Here is a 10,256-nt window from a genome sequence, read left to right on the forward strand (position 1 = left end):
CAGAGCTCGTTAGACGAGATATATCAGGGAGAGGGAGAAAGCGGGCGCGAGGGTGGGGGGTGGGAGAGGGACGAGGGTCACAAGGATAACCTCTTAATTTCTTCTTTCTCATTTGTCTAAAGCGGAAATATCTTTGGTGGCTGCCGCGGCCGGGCCCCGCGCGAGAAACTGTTGATTCGTGTGGCGGTTATTTTGATCCGGTTGCCTTCCTCTATTGCGTCGGGTTTTGGGGGTCTGTTCACTTTTTTCGCTTTTCGTCGAAATGGCTATTTCAAAATTGAGAGCCGGCCCGACGCTCGCCTGACCTTGCCCAAGGCTAAACTCAAACTCTCTCTAGGGTGGTTTGTGCTTCAAGTCACATGTGGTACGGCCGTGGATCCGCGATCCGCGCGAAGACGATGAACGCGCCGTCGATCGGTGTGATCTACGCGTTTTCGAAACGAAAAACCGTTTACGTCCGGGGGATATTATTAAGTCAGCCGTCCTCGGATTGAGGAGCGTCTCGCCGCTATGGAGGCTTCGTGGATAATTCGAATCGAAACGATCTAACGATCGAAGACCGACCGGTGGCTGTGCGAAACCATTGAACCGGTACGACGTACCAAATCGATCATAACATCGGCAAACTATACGTCTCGTCGGAGCGTTCGATCTGAAGCGGGAAGTAAAACCTGTTTGATTTAGATAGTCTGACGCGATCAGTCGGAGTATCGACGACGATCGCGAGGAACCTTAAGAAAAAAACGATTGTTGTCCCCGTTCGATCTTCGATCAGGTTGAAACTCAAGTCTGAGTTGACGATTCGCCCTTTGTTCCGCGATTACCGTCGATTGCCTGCGATTTTTTTCTTTTTCTTGTTTTTTCTTTTTTTTTTTATTTTTTTCGACAAAGAGAGAGGTGGTGTCGATCGTCCGACGTGGTCTTCGCCGAATAGTCAAGACAGGCCATTCTGACATGGACTTCAAGCACGGGAATCATAACGAGAAGAGTCTGCGTGTAATCTCGCGTGTAGCAGCTCGAGCGTGTGTACCGCTCGCGCGCATGTGTGTGTGTATGTGTACGTGTGTTACGTGTTCCTCTATCATTCTCTGAACTTTGCGAAATTTCGTCGGAGAGGGAAACATTGCTCACTAGTGCGGAAGCACATAGAACCGACAGGAACCCTTCGATCGGTCTAAAATCAAGTTCACGTTACATTGGATCGAATAGAGAGAACCGCGGAACGCGAAGAGACGGGGCCTCGCGTTCCCAGGCCGCACGTCTGCAAAGCGACCGCACGTTACGTTAGAATTCACCGTGATCAAGTATCGTTACCGTGACTGAAACCGTCGCCGGTCTACGTCGGATCAATCGAAACGATCATTGGCTGGCGCCTGACGACGCGCCGCGCGAGAGTCAATCTGAAACGAAATCGCGAAATTGGCTGTGAACGATCGATGCGTTCGCAAGACGGTTCCACGAGTAACCTATAGCGCGGCTCCTAGAGGTCCCTGGACTTGTTTCGCTTCATCCCCAAAAACTGTCCGTATCACCCTCTGATAACGGTTCAAAATTCAATCACAAATAACATCCGCGATGGACTGGGATCCGCGCGTACGCGGATTTCGTCCAAACGGTGACCGGTTCGCGGTCGTCGTTGCCCGATTCCGGTTCGAACGATCGAATCCCTTTCGGACCGATGATCGCGATCGAGACCTCGCCTCTGTATCGGTTTAACGAGTCAACAGTCGAAATAATCAATCGAGGTAAACAGCAGAACGTAACTATTTTATCACCTACATAACTGCGGGCTCGTGGTCGCGATCAGGTCCGTGTTTCTCTCGCGAACCGGTGTAAAAATTGAGCGTACGACGGCCGCCTGCGAATATGACTTACAAGAATTAGCAATAAAAAACGTCGTCAATAAGAAAAAACACATCGTTCGATCGTTAAAGAGGTAACATACTGGTAAATGTACAAAGAATCGAGACGATCGACGAATCCACTCGTCGCGTGCCATCTTGTATGCCATTCGAACGGAAATTTCTTTGTCTTTGCCCTTTCTCCTCTCCAGAGACATCGAAACTCGTGTTCGCGTGGTCGAAGATTGCGCGCGTAGTTAAGATTACGCACGATCGTCCAGCACTAAGAGAAGTTACTTGCTAGAAAAACTTAAACACAACAATCCTATTGACGGAGACGTCGATCGAGAGGAACCGAATGGCTTTCGTTTCGTTCGAAACGAAAGCACACGCGATCGTAGACACACGATTCTTCTTCTCGATGGACGTCGCGTGGCACGCGTGCTCTAAAAAACAGAGGCAGAGGGCTTGGAGGTGTTTCTCACGAAATGTTTCCTTTCTAGGCCTCGCTTTCTTTTATACTTCATTGGACGATACGTGATCGCGCTGTGGAGGATTTCCAACCTCTGTTTCTGAATTCTATCAATTTTTAACTACGTTTCATCGAATTCCGTTGATTTTTAGTTTTCTGCTATTTTTTTCTTTTTTCTCTTCGTCGTTTCTCCTTCTTTTTTTTTTCTCTCTCTACCCCTAATTGACACGTCGAAGCAATCTCGACGCAATTCTCGTCGAGTTTCTTCGTTATCCTTCGATTCTCGATCGTTTCAATGTCGGGTGTCGATCTGTCGTTTCCACGTGGATGTGCTCTATACGAAGGCTATAAGTGTACGTAGGCGAGAAGACGCTGTGCGGTCCTCTCGATTTACTATTGCGCTCGTGAACTGCGTTACTTGCGTCGTCCTGTTCGATTCGAAACTTAAAACCAGTTGTCCTCGAGATGTATTTGCTATTATTACGTGGTGAGCGGTGCGTGGTTTCGCACCGAGATATCGGTATAAAAGATATGGAACTGAAATCCGGTTGTAAGAGCAGAGTCGCCTTCTGCGCATCCTTCCATGAAACATTCGCACCCCCAATAAAATTACAACAATCGATGATACATGATCGATGTGAATCGTTCCGGAAATCCTCGAAGGGTTCTTCTCTTGCTTCGTACAAATCGAATATTCTTCCCTTTTTTCCTTGCATATAGACAACAGTGTGACAATTTAGCCTCCTTTGCGCGACATAGCTCGAAATGGCTATCCCGTTGTCCATATTTAGACGAAAGGGATTCCCTTCGTCCTTTGACAATCGAATTTCGATTAATTTTGCATCGTTCTCGCGTTTTATTTTGGGAAAATTTTGCGGTTTTCTTTTTTCTCCTTTTCCTTTTTTTTTTCTTTTTGTTTTTTTAATTCACGGTTTATAGCATAGACCAATCGTACGTGATTCGAGAATGTAAACGCGATTGACACGATTTGATCGACGATTGTTTCAAGTGATACGCGGTTTTTCATCTTTTCTTTTTTCCCTTCTTTCTCACTTGGATTAGATTGGTGGTGATCGGTATGCGTGGCGTTGGATCTGTGAAAGGGAGGTGGGGGATGGGGTGGGTGGAATATCAAGGTATCGGGTATGGGAAAGGGAGAGCAAAGCTGGATCGTATCCGGGGTGCTTCGACGGGTAGCATAGAGTTCCAAACGCTCCGTGATCTACAGACATTCAATATTAAACAGATCAATCAACTATGTCGTCATATAATACCACTAGGATAGTTCATAATCGTAAGTTATATCAATAATATAATTATATCATTAGGTATCATTAATGCTTGTTCAATGTGTGTACGTGTTCGAGTGTGTATCCTCTTTTGTGTATTCTCTTTTTCTCTCTCTTTCACCTCGTCTTTTTCTCAATTATATTTAAGTCTCAAGTTACAAGCTAGCGTATAAATGATGGGTAAGAAACGACCACCTCGACGAGAGGGAATCCGACGTGAGGGAACGCGACGCCGACGTCGGGGAAGGCGTCGCGGCATCGGCCTTGTCCCGAGTCGAAGAAACACGCGATCGTTCGAAGGAAAGACTTCGTATTTGCTCATTCGTTTTGTTCGTTCGTTTCTTTCGCTTTGTTTCGCATTGTGTTTTATTATTTGTTTGTTTGCTAGTTAGTTTGTTTGTTTGCTTGTTTGTTTTGTTCCTTTGTTCTCTTTTTGTTTCTTTGAGAGAAATAAAAAAACGTCACGCTCGATCGGCACCGCCCCATTCTAGGCGACCGATTTCTAGGCCGGATCGCTTCGTCTTGGTGGATTGTTTGTTAGCCGCCATGTTTTATCGGGTTGTCCTCGTACCGTTTATACTATATATCATTATATCGTATTATCGTTATTAAGTATTATTAGTCATTAATTATTTTAATTAATCGTTAGGTATAATTCAATTAATCAATACTCTTAACCCCTTTATCGTTTAATAATTATTGTTAGGTAGTTATAGTTTTTTTTTTTTTTATTAGGTTTCGATAACGCGTACGGATTATTATTATTATTATTATTATTATTAATATTAATATTAATATTATTATTATTATTATTATTATTATTATTAATATTATTATTATTATTATTAATCTTATTTTTTTTTTTTTGGAAGCAAACCTTATTCCTGTTTGGGAAGGATTTACCGAGGGGATGGAAGGTGGTGGCTCTTATCTTGTTTATCTTGTATAGCGGTGGTTACGGGGGCGGGATGGGATCTCGGAGGGGACGCACCTGTTGTCCCGCGCGAAAATCTGCGAAAAATCAGAAAGTCGAATAGCGAATCTTCAGTGATTCCGTGAAATTTTTGCGTTTCTTTCTTCTCTTCGTTTCTTCTTTTTTTTCACATTTTCTTTTTCCGTTGTTTGCTTTCTTGCGTTAGCTTGCTGCTCTCTTTTCTTTCGTTTTGTCTTCTTTGTTTCGTTTTTGGTTACTTTGTGTTCTACTCGGTTTTCTCTTGTTGGTCGGTTCCGTTTATCCTTAAAAAATCACGCATTCCGTTCTATCTTTCTTTCTTTCTTTCTCTCCCACCTCGCTCTCTATCCACCTATCTATGAAAAAAAAAAAGCTTTCTCCTTCCCGTTCATACTGTCGTTCCCGTCTCCTGTTCGTTATCCATTTTATTTTTTTCTCTTTCTTTCGTTCACTTTCTCTTTCTCTCCCTCACTCTCTCTCTCTCTTTCATTCTCTCTCTTACTCTCGCGCGCGATGCCTCTCTCTCTCTCTCTCTCTCTCTCTTTCTCCCTCCCTCCCGCTCTCGTTCTCTCTCAAACACACACGCTCCCACTTTTTTTCGCAGTAGCTTTCTTTCGTTTCGTTTTCTTTTTTTTTTTTTTTTCATAGTTTTGTTGCTTTCCTTTATTATGCGATTATGCGAATTGCTTAGAACGCGTCGCGTTTTCAACGAATTGCAAGTGGCAAGATTTCTCGGGTATAATTCGTTTCACGTTTCTTTTTTCTTCTTTTTCTTTTCTTATTATTATCAGCAAGTTATAGCCTCGAATCGGCGGCGCGGAGAACGCTCGTCTCCCGCGTCCGTTCGATCCCTTGTTCTCTTCGACACTTCTTTCTCTACCTGTTTCTGTGGCGGTTATGTTGATTATTTCGTATAAAAAAAAATCTGTCGTGCATTTTGTTCTCATCCATTTGTTTCCTTTCTTTCGTTTTTCTTTTTTTCTTTTGCTCTGGTCTCTTTCCTGGTTTGATTCCTATTCTTCGTGTGTTTCTTTCCTTTTTCTTTTTTTTCTTTTTTTCTTTTTTTCGCTTCTCTGCGTTTTCGTGTGCTTTGTGTTTGTCGACGTGTACGTGTGTGTTTGTGTGCATGCTCGATGGATTCGCTTTGCTTCCAGTAATAGTAGTACTAGTAGTAGGTTTGGCTTCTTCTTCTCGTTCAAGCGAGAATTCGGTGTCGTGCTAGTCGGCGTTTGCCCGCATACCGGGCCAGCGACTTTGTCTTCTTCCACGTGGCTCCACTCTTCGTTCCTGATAATGATCCTCTGATTCACGGGGCGTCTCGTTTTAGTATTCACGGCTTCCTGATCGCGGATCGATCGCCGGAAGTACGATGCTCGCCGCTTCGATTCGTAATGCTGTCCCGTCGGAATTGAGAGTCGTGTGAGAAATGCCGTATATTTCAGCGGTGCGTAGCTAGAATTCTATTCGAGACTATGTTTGAAGATTAACATCGTTAAGCTTCGGTATCCTGTTTGATTGCTGGGATGATCATTTTCGTTTCTCTGTGCGTCTGTGCCGGATTCGACGATCGGAACGTATTCTCTCGTTCGATCTGCTGCATTTCTGTGGTATCGCGGAAAAATGTTGAATCGTTGTCGCGTTCGTTCGATAGGAAATGAAAAAATCTCGATAGAATTGTTAATGAAATCGTTTTATAACGAGCACTGTTCCCCCCTGTATTCGGGATCGCAGTGCGGTGGTTCCAGTTGGGCAAATGAAAACCGGTGTCGAATCGTTTGGGTTCGACGTGTCTGTCTGTAAATTATAGGTTGCGAATGAACTTAAATTGTTACTTATCTTCTCTGTGTTGCCTACAAGTAGGCGTTCGATGTCGCAACAAAGTTTTTTTTTTTTCGAGTGAAAAGTGTGTTGCAACGAGGTATAAATACAGAATGAACGTGTCTAGAGATGTTTGTTGCCGAGGGAAAAGAAAACCGGCGTCGATCTGTCTGTTCGACGTGTTCTGTTACCTGCAAACGATCGGCGAAGAAATTTCTACACGCCTTTGTGAGTATGTATGTGTGTGTATGCGCGTGGAAGGGTGAAATGTTTGTGAAACTGTGGGAACGGAAATCAACAAGTTTCTTGAGATAATCTTGCAGTTATAAGGTATCGACGAAATATCAAGCTGCCTTTATTGACCGGCGTCGGGGAGCATTTGCATCCGACACCATCGTTCTCGGTAATTAACCGTCGGTACGCCGTTATTATCGCTCCTTACAATGATTATTCCTCGTCCAACGTTTTCGACGAATCGGACGAACGAGCAATAATTGTCGCTGCGATTATTGCCTGCCTGAATTATTATCTATCGGTGATATCGTTACTATGTACACTGAAGACTAATCGAAGAAGATCGAGTTTTTGTATCCTCGTTAACTTCTTTATCGTTATATTATTTAATTATTTATTTATTTTTTTTTTTCATTTTTCTTATTACTTTGTTTCTTAACTTTTAACATATCTGCTGTGTGTGTGTGTGTGTTATCGAAGGGAGATCCCGAGACGCTCTACGCTATTTATTCTCTTCTTTCGCTTTTTGTCTTTTTTCTTTTTCATGTTGCGGGGCATTACGCCTCGTCGAGGCTGATCGCATTCTCCTAGAACGTTTGAACGTTGTCACGGTGGTGGTTTGACTGTTTTTCTGCGACGCGCGGTGTGTAGGCTGTGATGATGCATGCGGATGCGTTGTTTGTCGTTAAATTGCAACGTTTATCCTTGATGCTCGTTGCGGCTGTCGCGGTAAAAAAAAAAAAGAAAAAAAAAGATTACTATCTCGTGTGTCCAGCGTTGATTCCTTCGAACGGTTTTTTCTGTGTTTGCATACCTGTCGGATTGGACCGGGTCAGTTGGATCGTCGCGTGTTATACAGAGGGTTGAAGGCGGGTTTCTATTGCGGGTTTCTTGTATCACTGATATCGTATCGTTGGTACGCACGCGTCGGTGGAGCGGCGCGTACTTGCATCCGTGACGAATTTTTAAACGTTTTTCCAGAAGTCTGCCGAAACGATCGTTCCTTGACACTTGTCTCTCTCCTATCTTCTCGCTTCTTACGTTTTCCCTTTTTTCTTTTTTTTTTTCTTTTTTTACTCTTTTTGCTTTGAATTTCTCGGCTTGATCTTGCCGTTGATTCTCACGAACGAATAGGTTTACGTTAGAGTTAGACGAGCTGGCCCAAAATGCGCAAATGCGACATGACCGATGAGATCGGCCGAGTAAGGTGACTGCAAACGGACACGGGGATACAAGCTGAGATATTTAATTTTAATCTACGTCTTAGCTACGTCTTGGGTGTTTGTTTGATCAATCTTTCTTTCGTGAATCGAAATACAGGAATTTTGAATTTCTCCTTTCTGCTTCTGCTTCTTCGGTAATCCTGAATATTCGCTATTTGATGGAAACTTTCTTTTTTTCTACATGTGTATATATGTGCGTATATATATACAATACATCATCTTTTTCTCTTAATTTCTATCGTCCAAAGAGTTATACGTCGTGTATATTGAACTTATATAAAAAAGGAACACATAATTGATCCTCAATGTTCCGGTCGATCGAACTGAACTAAATCCTTCTTGATATTCGTCCTTCTTTCGTGCCTAAAGTTGTTGCACCCAGTGTCGCGAGCTCAGCCGTCCACCGATGCGTAGCATCGCGTGTTCGAATTCACCCAGAACAGGCACCAGTCTACACGAAATGATCCTCGCCCCTCTTTCTTATTTCTCCTTTTTTTCTTTCTTTTTATTTTCTTTGTTTCTTTCGGGTCGTGGTCGAGTCTCTCGGAGATATACATATATGATACGATTCATGAAAAATGAAAACGGATGGCAAAGAATACCGCGGATCTACGCGACGAGATAAAACGTGGTCGATCCCTCCTTAACAACCTGAAATCTCTCTTTATATTCCTTTTCCTTTCGTTCTCTCTCTCTCTCTCTCTCTCTCTTTCTCTCTTTCTCTCGTTCATTCTTTCTTCCTTTCTTTCTGAAACCTTTCTCTCTCTCTTTCTCTCTTGTTTATCGCAGGCTTTTCGATTCTTTCGGATTTTCGGCGAACTTTCCCTCGTCCCGGTCGCGGGAAACAGCGAGTCGACAATCGAAATGTTTTCCGAATTGCGATCTCGTTCGATCTTGTTGATCTCTCCCGTTGGTAATTATTCTATTTACTCGTCTTCCGACTTCGTCTTACTTCCCTTCCGTTCGTCTCCTCTCGCTTCTCCTTAGCACCGGGTTATCATTCTTATATCCTTTTCTTTGTCCTCGTCAATCCACCTGCGTTCCCGCCCGAAGACGAGAGTCCTTAGAATAATTTTTCGGGTGACCCGTCCACTCGCGTCGTCGCTTAGCTTCACATCATGCAGGAAGTGTTTTTCTTCTTTTGACGCGAGAAAGGAAACGCCTACTTTCTCTCTCTCTCTCTCTCTCTTTCTCTCTTATTCGCTTTCTCTCGCCTGACGAATGGATGTTTCTCTTTTTTTTTTTTTTCACCGTGTGTTTCCACTCTCACTTCTCGTGCTCTTCAATTCTCGAGCGGATAAGGATTGGATTTTTCAGGAGGATGCTGTGAGTTTTCATCTTGGGGAGGTTCGTGGATGCAAAGAGGGTTGATGGATGGACAAATGTTTGCGGGGTTTGCTGGAGCAGGGGTTGTTCGGGCCGCGAGACGATCGACTGGCGACCTTCCGGCGTTCGAGGAGGGACTTTGAAAGACAGGTTTCACGTCCACGTCGCACTTTGGTCACTCCGGTGGCTCACGCCTCGCGGTGATTCGCTTCCGGCGTGTCCACCGCGTTTGCGACCACTGCCACGTCCAACGTGCACGCGAACCATAAGAATTTCGAATCCGGCCGGACGCGGCGGGAACTGAGAAGACTATTTGTTTCTTCTTCATCTTCTTCGTCATTTTCTCCCTTCTTTTTTTTTCTCTCTCCCTCTCCCTCTCTCCTTGTCCTTTTTTTTTCTTTTTTTCTCTCAATTCTTTCTAAATCTTTCGATAGTTCTTTTTTTTTTTTCGGTGGTTTGCTGAGTTAGCTGCGAGGTTTCGAAACGTCCCGCCGCCGGCGGATATATACTATATGTATACATATATTTATAATATATCATTTTTATAGATATAATCTAGAGAAATCTTATAATCTAGAGAAATGGGTGGGGGTGGGGGAATTTGTTAAAGGGGGTCAGGACGAGTGAGAGGGTCGCCTGTCGTTCGTCGTCGGCTGGCCCCGGAAAAAATGTATATACTAAGGCCGATTTTGGTTAAGAATACGCTTCGCATTATTTTTTTTTTTTCTCTCTTTCTTTCATCTTCCACTCTTTTGATCAACTTTTAATTTTAACATTAAGGCGCAACGTGATAAACTTGTACTTTTTTCCTTGATGTGTCTTTTAGATTCTGGCCGAAACTGCGTGTGTACGTGTGTCGGGTGTCAGAGTGTACGCGTCGTGTGTGTATCCCGCGAGTGTTGTACGTGTGTGCGTGCGTATGTGTGTGTCCCTCTAACGTCCGTGTGCACGGTGTGTCGTTGTACGCGTGTGTGTGGGTGTGCCGCTAGGCGATCGACGTAAACGCCGCCTTGACGAACACTTTATTGTTGTTGTGTGGTCCGAATTGGCCGCGGGAACGCGCGTGCGTACGCTCCGTAGCACGCGCGCACCCGCCGGCAA

General features: G+C 44.1%; 1 long non-coding RNA gene across 1 annotated transcript; it reads right to left on the reverse strand.

The window, feature by feature from the left end:
• Positions 1-5,166: 5,166 nt before the first annotated feature.
• On the reverse strand, positions 5,167-8,713 carry LOC122536995. The gene is made up of 2 exons (XR_006308526.1): positions 8,585-8,713; positions 5,167-8,541 (listed from the first exon to the last, which is right to left on the reverse strand). It is a non-coding gene; the product is annotated as an uncharacterized LOC122536995 (long non-coding RNA).
• Positions 8,714-10,256: the final 1,543 nt, after the last annotated feature.

This window comes from Frieseomelitta varia, unplaced genomic scaffold, assembly GCF_011392965.1.
Source record: "Frieseomelitta varia isolate USP_RPSP 00005682 unplaced genomic scaffold, Fvar_1.2 scaffold_883, whole genome shotgun sequence".
In the NCBI taxonomy this organism is placed as follows: domain Eukaryota; kingdom Metazoa; phylum Arthropoda; class Insecta; order Hymenoptera; family Apidae; genus Frieseomelitta; species Frieseomelitta varia.